The sequence below is a fragment of the Oncorhynchus gorbuscha genome, linkage group LG03 (genome assembly GCF_021184085.1).
Source record: "Oncorhynchus gorbuscha isolate QuinsamMale2020 ecotype Even-year linkage group LG03, OgorEven_v1.0, whole genome shotgun sequence".
In the NCBI taxonomy this organism is placed as follows: Eukaryota; Metazoa; Chordata; class Actinopteri; order Salmoniformes; family Salmonidae; genus Oncorhynchus; species Oncorhynchus gorbuscha.
Genome location: NC_060175.1, coordinates 8,874,587 through 8,892,260, shown reverse-complemented (window position 1 = coordinate 8,892,260; position 17,674 = coordinate 8,874,587).

Below are 17,674 nucleotides of genomic sequence, written 5' to 3'. Positions count from 1 at the left end.
GCGTGGAGTCCCTCCAGAAAACGAGCGAGCAGCGCCGGCTCGTTCCACTCACTAGAGGCAGCAAGAGTGCGAAACTCAATAGAATAATCCGTTATGGACCGTTCACCTTGGCATAGGGAAGCCAGGGCCCTAGAAGCCTCCCTACCAAAAACTGAACGGTCAAAAACCCGAATCATCTCCTCTTTAAAGTTCTGGTACTTGTTAGAGCAATCAGCCCTTGCCTCCCAGATAGCTGTGCCCCATTCTCGAGCCCGGCCAGTAAGGAGTGAAATGACGTAAGCAACCCGAGCTCTCTCTCTAGAGTATGTGTTGGGTTGGAGAGAGAACACAATCTCACACTGCGTGAGAAAGGAGCGGCACTCAGTGGGCTGCCCGGAGTAGCAAGGTGGGTTATTAACCCTAGGTTCTGGAGGCTCGGCAGGCCAGGAAGTAACAGGTGGCACGAGACGAAGACTCTGGAACTGTCCAGAGAGGTCGGAAACCTGAGCGGCCAGGTTCTCCACGGCATGGCGAGCAGCAGACAATTCCTGCTCGTGTCTGCCGAGCATGGCTCCTTGGATCTTGACGGCAGTGTAACGAGCGTCTGAAGTCGCTGGGTCCATTCCTTGGTCGGTTCCTTCTGTCATGCAGGTGAAAGAGGACCCAAAAGCGACTTGGCGAAAACAGAGTCTTTAATCCAGTAAAGTAAATACAATCAAAAAACACAACTTTCACTCGAAATGACGAGGACAAACTGGAGACTCGATCTTGAACAGCAGGTGAACAGCAGGTTGCCTCGGGAAGGCACTTGAACCAAACAGACTCAGACACCTGCTCACCACGCAGCATCTGAGGAAAACACGACACGACAGGGCGATACACAAACACAGCACGGTGAATTCTAGACAAGGAACCGACAGGGCAGAAACGAATAACAAGGAGAGAAATAGGGACTCTAATCAGGGAAAAGGATCGGGAACAGGTGTGGGAAGACTAAATGATTGATTAGGGGAATAGGAACAGCTGGGAGCAGGAACGGAACGATAGAGAGAAGAGAGAGCGGGAGAGTGAGAGAGGGAGGGGGAGAGAGAGGGATAGAAAGAGGGAAAGAACCTAATAAGACCAGCAGAGGGAAACGAATAGAAGGAGAAGAACAGGGACAAGGCATGATAATCAATGACAAAACATGACAATCATCTCCTTAGTTTTGTTGACGTTGAGTGTGAGGTTATTTTCCTGACACCACACTCCGAGGGCCCTCACCTCCTCCCTGTAGGCCGTCTCGTCGTTGTTGGTAATCAAGCCTACCACTGTTGTGTCGTCCGCAAACTTGATGATTGAGTTGGAGGCGTGCGTGGCCACGCAGTCGTGGGTGAACAGGGAGTACAGGAGAGGGCTCAGAACGCACCCTTGTGGGGCCCCCGTGTTGAGGATCAGCGGGGAGGAGATGTTGTTGCCTACCCTCATCACCTGGGGGCGGCCCGTCAGGAAGTCCAGTACCCAGTTGCACAGGGCGGGGTCGAGACCCAGGGTCTCGAGCATGATGACGAGCTTGGAGGGTACTATGGTGTTGAATGCCGAGCTGTAGTCGATGAACAGCATTCTCACATAGGTATTCCTCTTGTCCAGATGGGTTAGGGCAGTGTGCAGTGTGGTTGAGATTGCATCGTCTGTGGACCTATTTGGGCGGTAAGCAAATTGGAGTGGGTCTAGGGTGTCAGGTAGGGTGGAGGTGATATGGTCCTTGACTAGTCTCTCAAAGCACTTCATGATGATGGAAGTGAGTGCTACGGGGCGGTAGTCGTTTAGCTCAGTTACCTTAGCTTTCTTGGGAACAGGAACAATGGTGGCCCTCTTGAAGCATGTGGGAACAGCAGACTGGTATAGGGATTGATTGAATATCTCCGTAAACACACCGGCCAGCTGGTCTGCGCATGCTCTGAGGGCGCGGCTGGGGATGCCGTCTGGGCCTGCAGCCTTGCGAGGGTTAACACGTTTAAATGTCTTACTCACCTCGGCTGCAGTGAAGGAGAGACCGCATGTTTTCGTTGCAGGACGTGTCAGTGGCACTGTATTGTCCTCAAAGCGGGCAAAAAAGTTATTTAGTCTGCCTGGGAGCAAGACATCCTGGTCCGTAACAGGGCTGGGTTTCTTCTTGTAGTCCGCGATTGACTGTAGACCCTGCCACATGCCTCTTGTGTCTGAGCCGTTGAATTGAGATTCTACTTTGTCTCTGTACTGACGCTTAGCTTGTTTGATAGCCTTGCGGAGGGAATAGCTGCACTGTTTGTATTCGGTCATGTTACCAGACACATTGCCCTGATTAAAAGCAGTGGTTCGCGCTTTCAGTTTCACGCGAATGCTGCCATCAATCTACGGTTTCTGTTTAGGGAATGTTTTTATCGTTGCTATGGGAACGACATCTTCAACGCACGTTCTAATGAACTCACGTACCTCCCTCCCTCCCTCCCTACCTACCTCCCTCCCTCCCTACCTACCTACCTACCTACCTACCTACCTACCTACCTACCTACCTACCTACCTACCTCCCTCCCTCCCTACCTGCCTGCCTATCTACCTACCTACCTACCTACCTACCTACCTACCTACCTACCTACCTACCTACCTGCCTACCTCCCTCCCTCCCTGCCTGCCTGCCTGCCTGCCTGCCTGCCTGCCTGCCTGCCTGCCTGCCTGCCTATCTACCTACCTGCCTGCCTGCCTGCCTGCCTGCCTATCTACCTACCTACCTACCTACCTACCTACCTACCTACCTACCTACCTACCTACCTACCTACCTACCTACCTACCTATCAACTCACACAGGAGCATCAACCTTAGCTGCTGGACAGATCTGTTTTCCAATTCCAAACAAAGTGCATATATAAAGCATATTATCTTTGTAAGAAATTCTGACCTAAAGGTTACAAAATATACTTTACAGGAGGTGTTTTCATTCATGTTTTCATATTGTTTTCTAAAACAGAAGATGTGGAAACCTATCAAGGTATCAGTCAAAGGTATCCACAGCAAGAGGAGAGGAGAGGAGAGGAGAGGAGAGGAGAGGAGAGGAGAGGAGAGGAGAGGAGAGGAGAGGAGAGGAGAGGAGAGGAGAGGAGAGGAGAGGAGAGGAGAGGAGAGGAGAGGAGAGGAGAGGAGAGGAGAGCGGCCCCTGGATCTGTGAATTACATCTCGACTAGCAGGGAGGGGTTCTGGCAGAAAGTGACAGAATGTAGTTCTGAATGACAGAGGTCCCCCTAGAGGTCCCTTAGGGATTTACACATCAAAACACACAACAGTAATTTCACCCCATCCCCCAGCCAGCTTAAACTAGAACAATTCTTAAAGGGACAACTCATCTCAGACATTTTATACCTCAGAAGCGTTCTGACTAAAGGGAGAACTGTAGTGGTTTCAGTCCATGTTCTGACTAAAGGGAGAACTGTAGTGGTCTCCATCCATGTTCTGACTAAAGGGACAACTGTAGTGGTCTCCGTCCATGTTCTGATTAAAGGGACAACTGTAGTGGTCTCAGTCCATGTTCTGACTAAAGGGAGAACAGAAGCGGTCTTAGTCCATGTTCTGACTAAAGGGAAAACTGTAGTGGTCTTAGTCCATGTTCTGACTGAAGGGAGAACTGTAGTGGTCTCCATCCATGTTCTGACTAAAGGGACAACTGTAGTGGTCTCCATCCATGTTCTGACTAAAGGGAGAACTGTAGTGGTCTTAGTCCATGTTCTGACTGAAGGGAGAATTGTAGTGGTCTCCATCCATGTTCTGACTAAAGGGAGAACTGTAGTGGTCTCCATCCATGTTCTGACTAAAGGGACAACAGTCCCTTTTAAAGAAGCAGTGTGTCTGAGTAGCATCATATCTTCACAAAGCTGCACAACTCTGTTCTTAGCAAACCAAATCAAATTGTATTGGTCATATACAAATATTTAGCAGATATTATTGTGGGTGTATCCAAATGCGTGTGTTCCTAGCTCCAACAGTGCAGTTGTATCTAACAATTCAAAACAAAACACAAATCTAAAAGTAAAAGAATGCAAATAATAAATATATAAATATTAGGATGAGCAATGTCAGAGCAGCATTGACTAAAATACAGTAGAATAGAACAGTATGCACATATGAGATGAGTAAAGCAGTATGTAAACATTATTAAAGTGACTAGTGTTCCATTAAATTCAGTATTAAAAAATAGAAAGAAAATGGTGCTCCGTGGGATGCTCAAAGTTGTACTCAAAGTATCTGTACCCCTCCACAAAGTTGTTCTATAACCCAACCCGTATCTGTACTCCTCCACAAAGTTGTTCTATAACCCAACCCGTAACTCCTCCACAAAGTTGTTCCCCAACCCGTATCTGTACTCCTCCACAAAGTTGTTCTATAACCCAACCCGTCTGTACTCATCCAAAAGTTGTTCCCAACCCGTATCTGTACTCCTCCACAAAGTTGTTCTATAACCCAACCCGTATCTGTACTCATCTATAACAACAAAGTTGTTCTATAACCCAACCCGTATCTGTACTCCTCCACAAAGTTGTTCTATAACCCAACCCGTATCTGTACTCCTCCGCAAAGTTTTTCTATAACCCAACCCGTATCTGTACTCCTCCACAAAGTGTTTCTATAACCCAACCCGTATCTGTACTCCTCCACAAAGTTGTTCTATAACCCAACCCGTATCTGTACTCCTCCACAAAGTTGTTCTATAACCCAACCCGTATCTGTACTCCTCCACAAAGTTGTTCTATAACCCAACCCGTATCTGTACTCCTCCACAAAGTTGTTCTATAACCCAACCCGTATCTGTACTCCTCCACAAAGTTGTCCCTGACATATTCTGAGAGCTCCTTGGTCTTCATAGTGCCACTTCCTTGGTGGTGACCCTTGTTTAATGGTGTTGCAGTCTATGGGGCTTTTCAGAACAAGTGTATGTAAACTGAGATCATGTGACAGATCATGTGACACTTAGATTGCACACAGGTGGACTTTATTTAACTAATTACATTTACATTTACATTTAAGTCATTTAGCAGACGCTCTTATCCAGAGCGACTTACAAATTGGTGCATTCACCTTATGATTGTGTGACTTCTGAGGTAATTGGTTGCACCAAATATTTTTTAGAATACATATATACTCACCACTTCCATTTTTTTTTACATTTGTTTAAGCAACTTTTTTTTTATTTCACTTCACAAAATTTGTACTATTTTGTGTATGTCCATGACATGAAATGCAAATAAAAATATATTTAAACGACAGGTTGTAATGCAACAAAATAGGAAAAACTACAACGGGTATGAATGATTTTGCAAGAGACTGTAGCTCAGCCTTCAACACCATAGTACCCTCCAAGCTCATCATTAAGCTTGGGGCCTAGGGTCTGAAACCCCGCTCTGTGCAACTGGGTCCTGGACTTCCTGATCCACCCCCAGGTGGTGAAGGTAGGTAACGACACCTCCACTTTGCTGATCCTCAACACTGGGGCACCACAAGGGTGTGTGCTCAGCCCCCTCCTGTACTCCCTGTTCACCCACGACTGCACGGCCACGCACGCCTCCAACTCATACATCAAGACTGCAGACGACACAACAGTAGTAGGCCTGATTACCAACAATGGCGAGATACCCTACAGGGAGGAGGTGAGGGCCCTTGCGGAGTTGTGCCACAAAAATAACCTCAACATTAACAAAATGATGGAGCTGGAACGTGGACTTCAGGAAACAGCAGGCGTATGCCCTTAACCACATTGACGGGACCGCAGTGGAGAAGGTGGAAACATCACTTACAATCTGAAATGGTCCAACCACACAGACAGTGTGGTGAAGAAAGCGCAACAGCTCCTCTTCAACCGCAGGAGGCTGAAGAAATTTGGCTTGGCCCCTAAGGCCCTCAGAAACTTTTACAGATGCACAATTGAAAGCATCCTGTGTCACCACCTGATACGGCAGTTGCACCGCCTGAAACTGCAGGGCTCTCCAGAGGGAGGTACGGTCTGCCTAACACATCACCGGGGGTACACTGCTTGCCCTCCAGGACACCTACACCACCCGATGTCACAGGAAGGCCAAAAAGATCATCATGGACATCGACCACCCGAACCATGGCCAGTTCACCCCACCATCATCCAGAAGGCGAGATCAGTACAGGTGCAGATCAGTACAGGTGCATCAAAGCTGGGGCAGAGAGACTGAAAAAAGCTTAGAGTTTAAGGCCATAAAACTGTTCAATAGCCATCATTAGCCGGCTGCTCAACCCTGAACCTTAGAGGCTGCTGCCCTGTATACATAGAAACGGAATCACTGGTCACTTTAACCTCTATTGGGTAGGGGGCAGTATATTGAATTTTGGATAAATGGGGTGCCCAATGTAAACTGCCTGTTACTCAGGCCCAGAAGCTAGGATATACATATTGGTAGATTTGGATAGAAAACACTCTAAAGTTTCCAAACCTGTTAAAATAATGTCTGTGAGTATAACAGAACTGATATGGCAGGTGAAAACCTGAGGAAAATCCATCCAGGAAGTGGGAAATCTGAGGTTTGTAGGGGGAGCAAATAAGAGCTGTTTGAACCAGTGTTCTGGTTGAAAGCCTTTAGTTTAGTCACACGCGTGGCCGTGAGCACGAGCTCAGTTCCCTTTCATTTCTAAACACAAAGGAATTGTCCGGAATATTTTTGAAGATTTATGATAAAAACATCCTAAAGATTGATTCTATACATCGTTTGACATGTTTCTACAAACTGTAATGGAACTATTTTGACTTTTCGTCTGAACTTAGTGCCCGCTCATTGTGCATTTGAATTACAGGACTAAACTCTCGAACAACACGGAAGTATTCGGACATAAAGATTAACTTTATCGAACAAAACAAACATTTGTTGTCTAACATGGACACCTGGGAGTGCCATCAGATGAAGATCATCAAAGAATAGTGATGAATTTTAAAGCTATTTCTGACTTTGGTGACACCTATCCTTGGTTGGAAAATGTCTGTATGGTTTTCTGGGGCTAGCCACTGACCTAACATAATCGCATGGTGTGCTTTTGCCCGTAAAACCTTTTTGAAATCTGACACAGCGGTTGCGGGAGAAGTTTATCTTTAATCGTATGTTAAACACTTGTATCTTAGATCAATGTTTACGATGAGTATTTCTGTAATTTGATGTGGCTCTCTGCGCTTTCACCGAATGTTTGTTTGAGACAATTTTCAAATGAGGTATTCGGACATAAAGATTAACTTTATCGAACAAAACAAACATTTGTTGTCTAACATGGACACCTGGGAGTGCCATCAGATGAAGATCATCAAAGAATAGTGATGAATTTTAAAGCTATTTCTGACTTTGGTGACACCTATCCTTGGTTGGAAAATGTCTGTATGGTTTTCTGGGGCTAGCCACTGACCTAACATAATCGCATGGTGTGCTTTTGCCCGTAAAACCTTTTTGAAATCTGACACAGCGGTTGCGGGAGAAGTTTATCTTTAATCGTATGTTAAACACTTGTATCTTAGATCAATGTTTACGATGAGTATTTCTGTAATTTGATGTGGCTCTCTGCGCTTTCACCGAATGTTTGTTTGAGACAATTTTCAAATGAGGTATTTGGACATAAAGATTAACTTTATTGAACAAAAGACACATTTATTGTCTAACATGGCGTCCTGAGAGTGCCGTCTGATGAAGATCATCAAAGGTTAGTGATTAATTTAATCGCTATTTCTGACTCTTGTGAGCCCTCTCCTTGGCTGGAAAATGGCTGTATAGTTTTCTGTGACTAGGTGCTAACCTAACAATCGCATGGTGCGCTTTCGCAGTGAAGCCTTTTTGAAATTGGACACTGTGGTTGGATTTACAAGAAGTTTATCATTAAAATGGTGGATAATACTTGTATGTTTGAGGAATTTAATTATGGGACTTCTGTTGTTTTGAATTTGGCGCCCTGCAATTTCACTGGCTGTTGTCAAGGTGGGACGCTACCGTCCCACTTGTACCAGAGAGGTTCAGCAGTATTTTGATGTATAACACATCTATTGTAATGAATGTTTAATTTGACTATTTCTGTTTTTGAATTTCGTGCGCTGCAATTTCACTGGATGTTGTCAAATCAATCCCGTTAATCCCGGATCCGAGCGGGAATGGGGGTGAAGGGATCCCTAAGAGGTTAGTAAAAATAAGCTACTTGGTGTTCGCCAAAAGGCATGTGGGAGACTCCCCAAACATATGGAAGAAGGTACTCTGGTAAGATGAGACTAAAATGTAGTTTTTTGGGCACCAAGGAAAACTCTATGTCTGACGCAAACCCAACACCTCTCATCACCAAGAGAACACCACCACCACAGTGAAGCATGGTGGTGGCAGCATCATGCTGTGGGGATTTTCTTCATCGGCAGGGAGTGGGAAACGGGTCAGAATTGAAGGAGTGATGGATGGAGCTAAATTCAGGGAAACCTGTTTCAATCTTCCAGAGAATTGAAACTGGGACAGAGGTTCACCTTCCAGCAGGACAATGGCCCTAAGCATGCTGCCTCAAGCAACACTTGAGTGTTTTAAGGGGAAACATTTGCATGGCCTAGTCAAAGCCCAGACTTCAATACAATTTGAGAATCTGTGGTATGACTTAAAAATGCTGTACATCAGCGGAACCCATCCAACTTGAAGCAGCTGGAGCAGTTTTGCCTTGAAGAATGTGCAAAAATCCCAGTGGCTACATGTGCCAAGCTTATAGAGACATACCCCAAGAGACTTGCAGCTGTAATTGCTGCAAAAGGTGGCTCTACAAAGTATTGGTCTTTGGGGGGTGAATAGTTATGCATATTCAAGTTCTCTGTTTTTTGTCTTTATTCTTTATTCTTATTTGTTTCACAATAGAAAATATTCTGCATCTTCAAAGTGGTAGGCATGTTGTGTAAATCAAATGATACAAACCCCCCAAAAATCTATTTCAATTCCAGGCTGTAAGGAAACAAAATAGGAAAAATGAAAAGGGGGGTGAAGACTTTCACAGTGAACAGCATTCTGACATAAGTATTCCTCTTTTCCAGATGGGATAGGGCAGTGTGCAGTGCGATGGCGATTGTGGATCTATTGGCGAGGTAAGCAAATCGAAGTTGGTCTAGGGTGTCAGGTAAGATGGATCTTTATCTAGCTTCTCAAAGCACTTCATGATGACATAAGTGAGTGATACGAGGCAAAAATAAACAATTTAATGTACCTTTGCTTTCTTGGGGACAGGAACAATGGTGGACATCTTGAAGCAAGTGGGGAAAGCAGACTGGGATAGGGAGAGATTGAATATGTCCAGCCAGCTGGTCTGCACATGCTCTAAGGACGCTGCTAGGGCCGGAAGTGGGGACAGCAGACTGGGATAGGGAGAGATTGAATATGTCCAGCCAGCTGGTCTGCACATGCTCTAAGGACGCTGCTGGGGCCGGAAGTGGGGACAGCAGACTGGGATAGGGAGAGATTGAATATGTCCAGCCAGCTGGTCTGCACATGCTCTAAGGACGCTGCTAGGGCCGGAAGCTAAAATGTCTTACTGACGTCAGCCACAGAGAGTCCACAGTCCTTGGGAGCCACGTCGGTACCACTGTGTTATCTTCAAAGCAAGCGAAGAAGGTGTCTAGCTTGTCTGGCTGGATTTCTCTTTGTAATCCGTGATTGTCTGTAGACCTACACATACATCTCACGTCTGAGTCATTGAATTGCGACTCCAATTTGTCTCTGTCCTGAGGTTTTGCTTGTTTGATTTCCTTACGGAGGGAATAACTGCACCAGGTGTTCCAAACCTTCTTTGACGTGAGATCTACTTTTTCATTTGCCAGCATGATGAGATCTACCAGTCTCTAAACCAACCAACAAAATGTATGAAATGCAACACACCAGTGAGTATGGACCTGCTGCTATGATACCTACAGTTGAAGTCGGAAGTTTGCATAAAGCCAAATACATTTAGTTCAGTTTTTCACAATTCCTGACATTTTATCCTAGTAAAAATTCCCTGTCTTAGGTCAGTTAGGATCACCACTTTATTTTAAGAATGTGAAATGTAAGAATAATAGTAGAAAGAATTATTTATTTTGAGAGCCCCTCCAGGTTTTCTGTATCTGAGGGGGGGACTGGAACTGTCTGCTAATGGGTTATAACCTACGCAATAAACTAAACTATAAACTACTACTTCAGGAGTTAATCCAGATATAGTGTGTCAGGTATGTGCGCTAGTGAGTTGGAATGAACTTTTGAATTTGCTTTGTCCTGGTAGGAGAGGAGGAGAGACATTTTTAAAACCTATGACGTCATATGTTTTATATAAACTGTTGTACATGGTACTATAAACAGCGCTCTCGATAATAAATGCTATTGCTTAATTTTGGTAGACTGGTCTCTGTCTATTTTATGCAAACAAGGATCTTACAAATTCTTAGAAACAGAAAGAGTGATTTTAATTTAATTGGTTAATGAACACATATAGGAATTGTAGAATTCCTTTAAGATCCCTTCACTCATTACTGCTGCTGTCGACCACACAACTTAATAAAAATGTTTAAAAAATAATCTAGCTACAAAGTTAGCTAGCTAGCAACCTGCCTGGCATCACTGTCACGTCGACTTGGAGTTGGCGGGCGACATCTGACTGCACTAACGAGGCATATGTCAATAAGCGGGCAGGGACTCGTCATAATTTATGTAAATCATGTGACTTTTCAGACATTGCTGTGAATGGAGAACTGTCAAATGTTAAAATAGAAAACGATTATAAGCATTGACTTATAAGGCTGAATTTTAGTAGATGTATAATCATCTCACGATAGACTGGCAAGCACTCTGCAATTGACCAGTAGATTGCGATCAACTGGTTGGAGACCCCTGAATTACACTGTGTGTATTCAACCATATTCCCAGTCACCTTGCCATGGTTAAATGCAGTGGTTCGTACTTTCAGTTTTAGGCAAATTCTGTCATCTATCCACGGTTTCTGGTTTGGGTAGGTTTTAATTGTCACCGTGGGAACAACATCCCTTATACAGCGGTTCTATAGAGTTTCTTCAGAGAAACTACGTTGTCTGGATGCTGAGGTCAAGTACATGCTGGAGAGTAAGATAGCAGAGCCTTCTTTCCAGTTGGGCTTCTCCCTGTATCTTGGTCAGTAAACCGGATGGAACAAACCGTTTTTGTACGGACTACCGTAAGGTAAACAGTGTCACAAAGCCAGATTCATTTCCTCTTCCTCGGATGGAGGACTGTGTTGATCAAGTCGGTGCAGCTAAGTTTGTGAGCAAATTTGACCTGTTAAAAGGCTATTGGCAGGTGCCACTGACGAGTAGGGCACGTGAAATCTCTGCCTTTATTACACCCTTTGGTCTGTACTCGTATTCAGTTATGAGTTTCGGTCTGCGCAATGCACCTGCCACTTTTCAGCGACGTATGAACAGGGTTGTCGCCGGTCTGACCGGGTGCGCTGTTTATTTGGACGATGTAGTGATATATGCAGATACTTGGGAAAAACATCTGTCCCGTATTCAAGCCTTGTTCGAACGTCTGGCTGCGGGTCGCCTCACAATCAATCTGGCTAAATGTGAGTTTGCTCAGGCGACCGTTACATACCTTGGAAAAGGAGTTGGGAGGGTCGTCAGCTACAATGGAAACACCTGGGCCCGGTGTCTCCCAGGATAAATACACCACTTCCCCATTCATGGAGGAGACTCTCTCCATGCAGACACCTTTATAGATTTGGTTGTTTTTCTTGGTGGTTTTTTGGTTGCTTTGGAACCTTTCAACACCCTGCATTATCACATTCATGCAAAACACTCACTTACACTACTGACTACTGATTACAGACACCATTGTATATTATACTTAGTTACTTATTTAATAAATATATATTTGATTACTCCTTATCTCCACGTTGTCTCCATTTGTTACAGTTCTTGATGTCTCTCTGGAAGGAGATCCTCGCCCTGAGCCCATCTACGTTATTGTCCAGAGACTGAACATTTGTGAGCAATATACTCTCAAGCCGTGGATGGTGTGCATGCCTCCTGAGTCGGACTAGATGTTTACTCCGAATACCTCTTCTCCGCAGGCGGCAACTTGGAACAGCTTCTGGGATAAGTTCAATTGCCCTGGGGGGTACAAACAAAGAATCAAATTCGGGAAAGTCGTATTCCTGGTCGTAATGCTGGTGAGTTACCGTCACTCTGATATCCAAAAGTTATTTCCGGCTGTATGTAATAACTCAAAAAACATTCTGAGCTAATAATAGGACTACCTGACATGATGACTCCTTGTTGTCCCCAGTCCACCTGGCCGTGCTGCTGCTCCAGTTTCAACTGTTCTGCTTTATTATTATTGGACTATGCTGGTCATTTATGAACATTTGAACATCTTGGCCATGTTCTGTTATAATCTCTACCCGGCACAGCCAGAAGAGGACTGGCCACCCCACATAGCCTGGTTCCTCTCTAGGTTTCTTCCTAGGTTTTGGCCTTTCTAGGGAGTTTTTCCTAGCCACCGTGCTTCTACACCTGCATTGCTTGCTGTTTGGGGTTTTAGGCTGGGTTTCTGTACAGCACTTTCAGATATCAGCTGATGTACGAAGGGCTATATAAATACATTTGATTTGATTTGATAATGTAAGAAATAACACACCCCCCAAAAATTCTGCAAAGTTGCGTAGGAGCTAGAAGCAGAGCTGTCTGTCGGGCACCATCTTTATTCCCAATTTCTGCGCTGGAACAAGATTCACTGACATCTCTGTAGATGGGATACTCATGCAGTGGTGTTTTAAAGGTGGTCGTATCATGGAGTGATTTCAGATGTAATGTTCTGAGACGGGGGTGTACTGTGCTGCCGACTGTGTCAATGTTCATCACATGCAAATATACAGACGCCTGACTGCTTCACAGAACAGGAAAATATAACAATGAGTCAAGAGGAAATGTATCCGGCAGTGTGTGTGTGTGTGTGTGTGTGTGTGTGTGTGTGTGTGTGTGTGTGTGTGTGTGTGTGTGTGTGTGTGTGTGTGTGTGTGTGTGTGTGTGTGTGTGTGTGTGTGTGTGTGTGTGTGTGTGTGTGTGTGTGTGTGTGTGTGTGTGTGTGTGTGTGTGTGTGTGTGTGTGTGTGTGACAGCATCAGAGGAGAATCTCCTGTGATAGTCCCTGTCAAAACAAGATCTCAAACAAGCAGGCCAGAAAAGAAGTTGTGAAGGCAGGGAGATACTTCCTGGAGTAAAAGGAGCAGACCGACAGCAGCCATCCCTCCAAATGTTCCAATAAATCCTTGAATGGCCGAATGATTCCCCATACCTCTGGCCCTCATAAAACAAGTAAACTGACCAGCCAGACTCTCCCTCTCTCTCTCCCTCTCCCTCTCCCTCTCCCTCTCCCTCTCCCTCTCTCTCCATCCCATATCTCTCTCAGGTCAATGGCATCATTTTTATCACTCTTCCAGTGTCGTGTTTAAATTGTAGCATCCAAACGGTTCGGCCTATAAACTAATATGTCCCTTCTATGGAAAGGTGGGAGTTTCATAAATAAGTACCTACTATAGGACGCCCAAAAGCCTTACAGGAGTCATCTGAAGGTAGCCTGGTACCAGTTTAAATAATCAATGGAAGTTTATACAGAAGTATACTGAGCAAAAATATAAATACAACACGCAACTAAGTTACAGTTCATATATGGAAGTCAGTTAATTAAAATAAATAAATTATGCCCTAATTTATGGATTTCACATTACTGGGCAGGGGTGCAGCCATGGGTGGGACTGAGAGGGTGTAAGCCCACCCACTGGGGAGCCAGGCCCACCGACTTGGGAGCCATGCCCACCCACTGGGGAGCCAGGCCCACCCACTTGGGAGCCAGGCCCACCCACTTGGGAGTCGGGTCTAGCCAATCAGAATATATTTTTCACCACAAAACACCACAGACAGAAATACTTATCAGTTTTATCAGCTGTCCAGGTGGCTGGTCTCAGAATATCTTATCTTATTTTATAGACTACATGAAGTAGCCGGATGTGGAGGACCTGGGCTGGCATGGTTAAACGTGGTCTGTGGTTGAAAGGCCAGTTGGACATACTGCTGTTCTCTAAAACGATGTTGGAGGCGGCTTATGGTAGAGAAATTAACATTCCATTCTCTGTGAACAGTTCTGGTGGACATTCCAGCAGTCAGCATGCCAATTACACGCTCCCTCTAAACTTCAGACATCTGTGGTATTGTTGTGTGACAAAACAGCATCATCTTTGTGGCCTTTTATCATCCCCAGTACAAGGTGCACATGTGCAATGATCATGGTGATTAGCTTCTTGCACTTCCTAACCTCCTGCTTCTTGATAGCTTCTTGATATTCCACACCTGTTAGGTGGATGGATTGTCTAGGCAAAGGAGAAATGCTCACTAACAGGGATGTAAACAAATTTGTGCAGAAACATTTGAGAGAAATAAGCTTTTGTGCGTACGGAACATTTCAGCTCATGAAACATGGGACAAATCATTTACATGTTGTGCTTATATTTTTGTCCATACAGTACCAGTCAAAAGTTTGGACATACCTACTCAGGGTTTTTCATTATTTACGCCTATTTTCTACATCAGGACTATGAAATAACACATATCGAAACATAAAGTAACCAAAAAAGTGTTTTATATTAATATTTTGTACAGAATATTGCCCCTACCATCTCTTATGACCGAAAATAACTTCTGGACATCAGGACTGCGATTACTCACCACGGACTGGCAGAATCTTTTTTTGCTTTAACGAGTCTGACTAGCCCGACGCGAATGATGTCCTGCTTTCACGGGAACAGGCCCAGACCCCCGCTTGAAGAGGAGGTGGAGAAAAAGGGTCCAGAAGGTATGTTGCCTTCTGAGATTTTGTTGGCGATCTAATTAACCTGAACAACGACAATATCAACATTCAGCTGGCTGGTTATAATTAACCACTTCATTCCATTCCACTAGCTAACATGCAGTCTTTGAGAACATAATAGATGAACATAATAGATAAACTACCAACGGGACATTCAAAACTGTAATATCTTATGCGTCACGGAGTCGTGGCTGAACAACGACAACATCAACATACAGAGGCTGGTTATACGCTGTACGGCAGGATAGAACAGTGGCGGCTGGTAAGACAAGGAGAGGAGGACTATGTATTTTTGTAAATAACAGCTACTGCTCGTTATCTAAGGAAGTCTCGAGCTATTGCTCACCTGAGGTAGAGAATCTCATGATAAGCTGTAGACTATCTATCTATCTATCTATCTATCTATCTATCTATCTATCTATCTATCTATCTATCTGTCTGTCTGTCTGTCTGTCTGTCTGTCTGTCTGTCTGTCTGTCTGTCTGTCTGTCTGTCTGTCTGTCTGTCTGTCTGTCTGTCTGTCTGTCTGTCTGTCTGTCTGTCTAGAGTTTTCCTCTGTATTTTGCGTAGCTGTTTTCATAACACCACAGACTGAGGCTGGCACTAAGACAGCATTGAATGAGCTGTATTCCGCCACAAGCAAACAAGAAAATGCTCACCCAGAGGCGGCGCTCCTAGTAGCCGGAGACTTTAATGCAGGGAAACTTAAATCCATTTTACCAAATTTTTATCAGCATGTTAAATGTGCAACCAGAGGGGGGAAAATCTGGACCAACTTTACTCCACATCCACACACAGTGCTATCGCTCGTCCTCCATTTGGCAAATCTGGCCATAATTCTATCCCCCTGATTCCTGCTGACAAGCAAAAATTAAAGCAGGAAGCACCAATGACTATATCAATGAAAAAGTGGTCAGATGAAGCAGATGCTAATCTACAGGACTGTTTTGCTATGACAGACTGGAATATGTTCCGGGATTCCTCCGATGGCATTGAGCAGTGCACGACATCCGTCATTGGCTTCATCAACAAGTGCATCAATCGGAAGTCATGTATTACAGACAACATCCGCACTGCCAATTTCAAGTAGTGGGACTCTAACCCGCGAGTTTATACGAAATCCCTCCGAGAAACCATCAAACAGGCAAAGCATCAATACAAGACTAAGATCGAATCATATAACGCCGGCTCTGACGCTCGTCGGATGTGGCAGGGCTTGCAAACCATTACAGACTACAAACAGAAGCACAGTTGAGAGCTGCCCAGTGACACGAGCCTACCGGACGAGCCAAACTACTGCTATGCTCGCTTTGAGGCAAATAACACTGAAACATGCATGAGAGCACCAGCTGTTCCGAAGGACTGTGTGATCACGCTCTTCCCAGCCAATGTGAGTAAGAACTTTAAACACATCAAAATTCATGAGGCCTCGGTGCAAGACAGATTACCAGGAAGTGTACTCCGAGCATGCGTTGACCAACCAGCAGTTCTCATTTGCAACTGCGACCTGGCCAAGATAAAGCATAGCAGTTCGACACATACAACAACACAGAGTTACACATGGAATGAACAAAACATACAATCAATAATACAGTAAGAAAAAAGAAAAAAAGTCTATATACAGTGATTGCAAATAAGGTCAAATAAGGGAGTTAAGGCTATAAACAGGCCATAGTGGCGAAGTAATTACAATATGGAAATTAAACACTGGAATGGTAGATGTGCAAATGATGGATGTGCAAGTAGAGATACTGTGGTGCAAAAGGAGCAAAATAAATAAATACAGTATGGGAATGAGGTAGATACTGTACCTGCTGGAGCGTGTGCTACGAGTGGGTGCTGCTATGGTGACCAGTGAGCTGAGATAGGGCGGGGCTTTACCTAGCAGAGACTTGTAGATAACCTGTAGCCAGTGGGTTTGGCGACGAGTATGAAGCGAGGGCCAACCAACGAGAGCGTACAGGTCGTGGGTAGTGTATGGGGCTTTGGTGACAAAACAGAGGCCACTGTGATAGACTGCATCCAGTTTGTTGAGTAGAGTGTTGGAGGCTATTTTATAGATGATATCACCGAAATCGAGGATCGGTAGGATGGTCAGTTTTATGAGGGTATGTTTGGCAGCGTGAGTGAAGGATGCTTTGTTGCGATATAGGAAGCCGATTCTAGATTTAATTTTGGATTGGAGATGCTTAATGTGAGTCTGGAAGGAGAGTTTACAGTCTAACCAGACACCCAGGTATTTGTAGTTGTCCACGTATTCTAAGTCAGAGCCTATGGGCTATGGATCATTTGATTGAGACTACACAAAATAGCCTACAGGCTATTGGTATTGTGCGCCCAGCAGAGATTCAGAGATGAGGGGTGGTATCGGGCACACATCCATATATAGCCTAATAAGCAACTAATTCTAAAACACAGAAAAATATTGAAATGTAATAAATGACAAATGACATGACCTTCCCCTGAATTAGATTAGATTTTTTAAATGAACCCTCCCCTTGACTGAAATTGAAAAAGCATGACCCTCCCCCATTTTCTTCCAGATAACCATTCTGTAAATTTTGATCCGTCCATAACATTATGGCTTTAATTAATTGTTGGTCTCTTGGGCAGAACGTTTAAGTCTGGAGCTCTCAAGCTAAATGTTAGCTTGCTTGATAGCTACAACTTAAGCTAGCATAACTATAAAATGTTAAAGCATTCTATCTTGATAGCTACAACTTAAGCTAACATAACTATAAAATGTTAAAGCATTCTATCTTGATAGCTACAACTTAAGCTAACATAACTATAAAATGTTAAAGCATT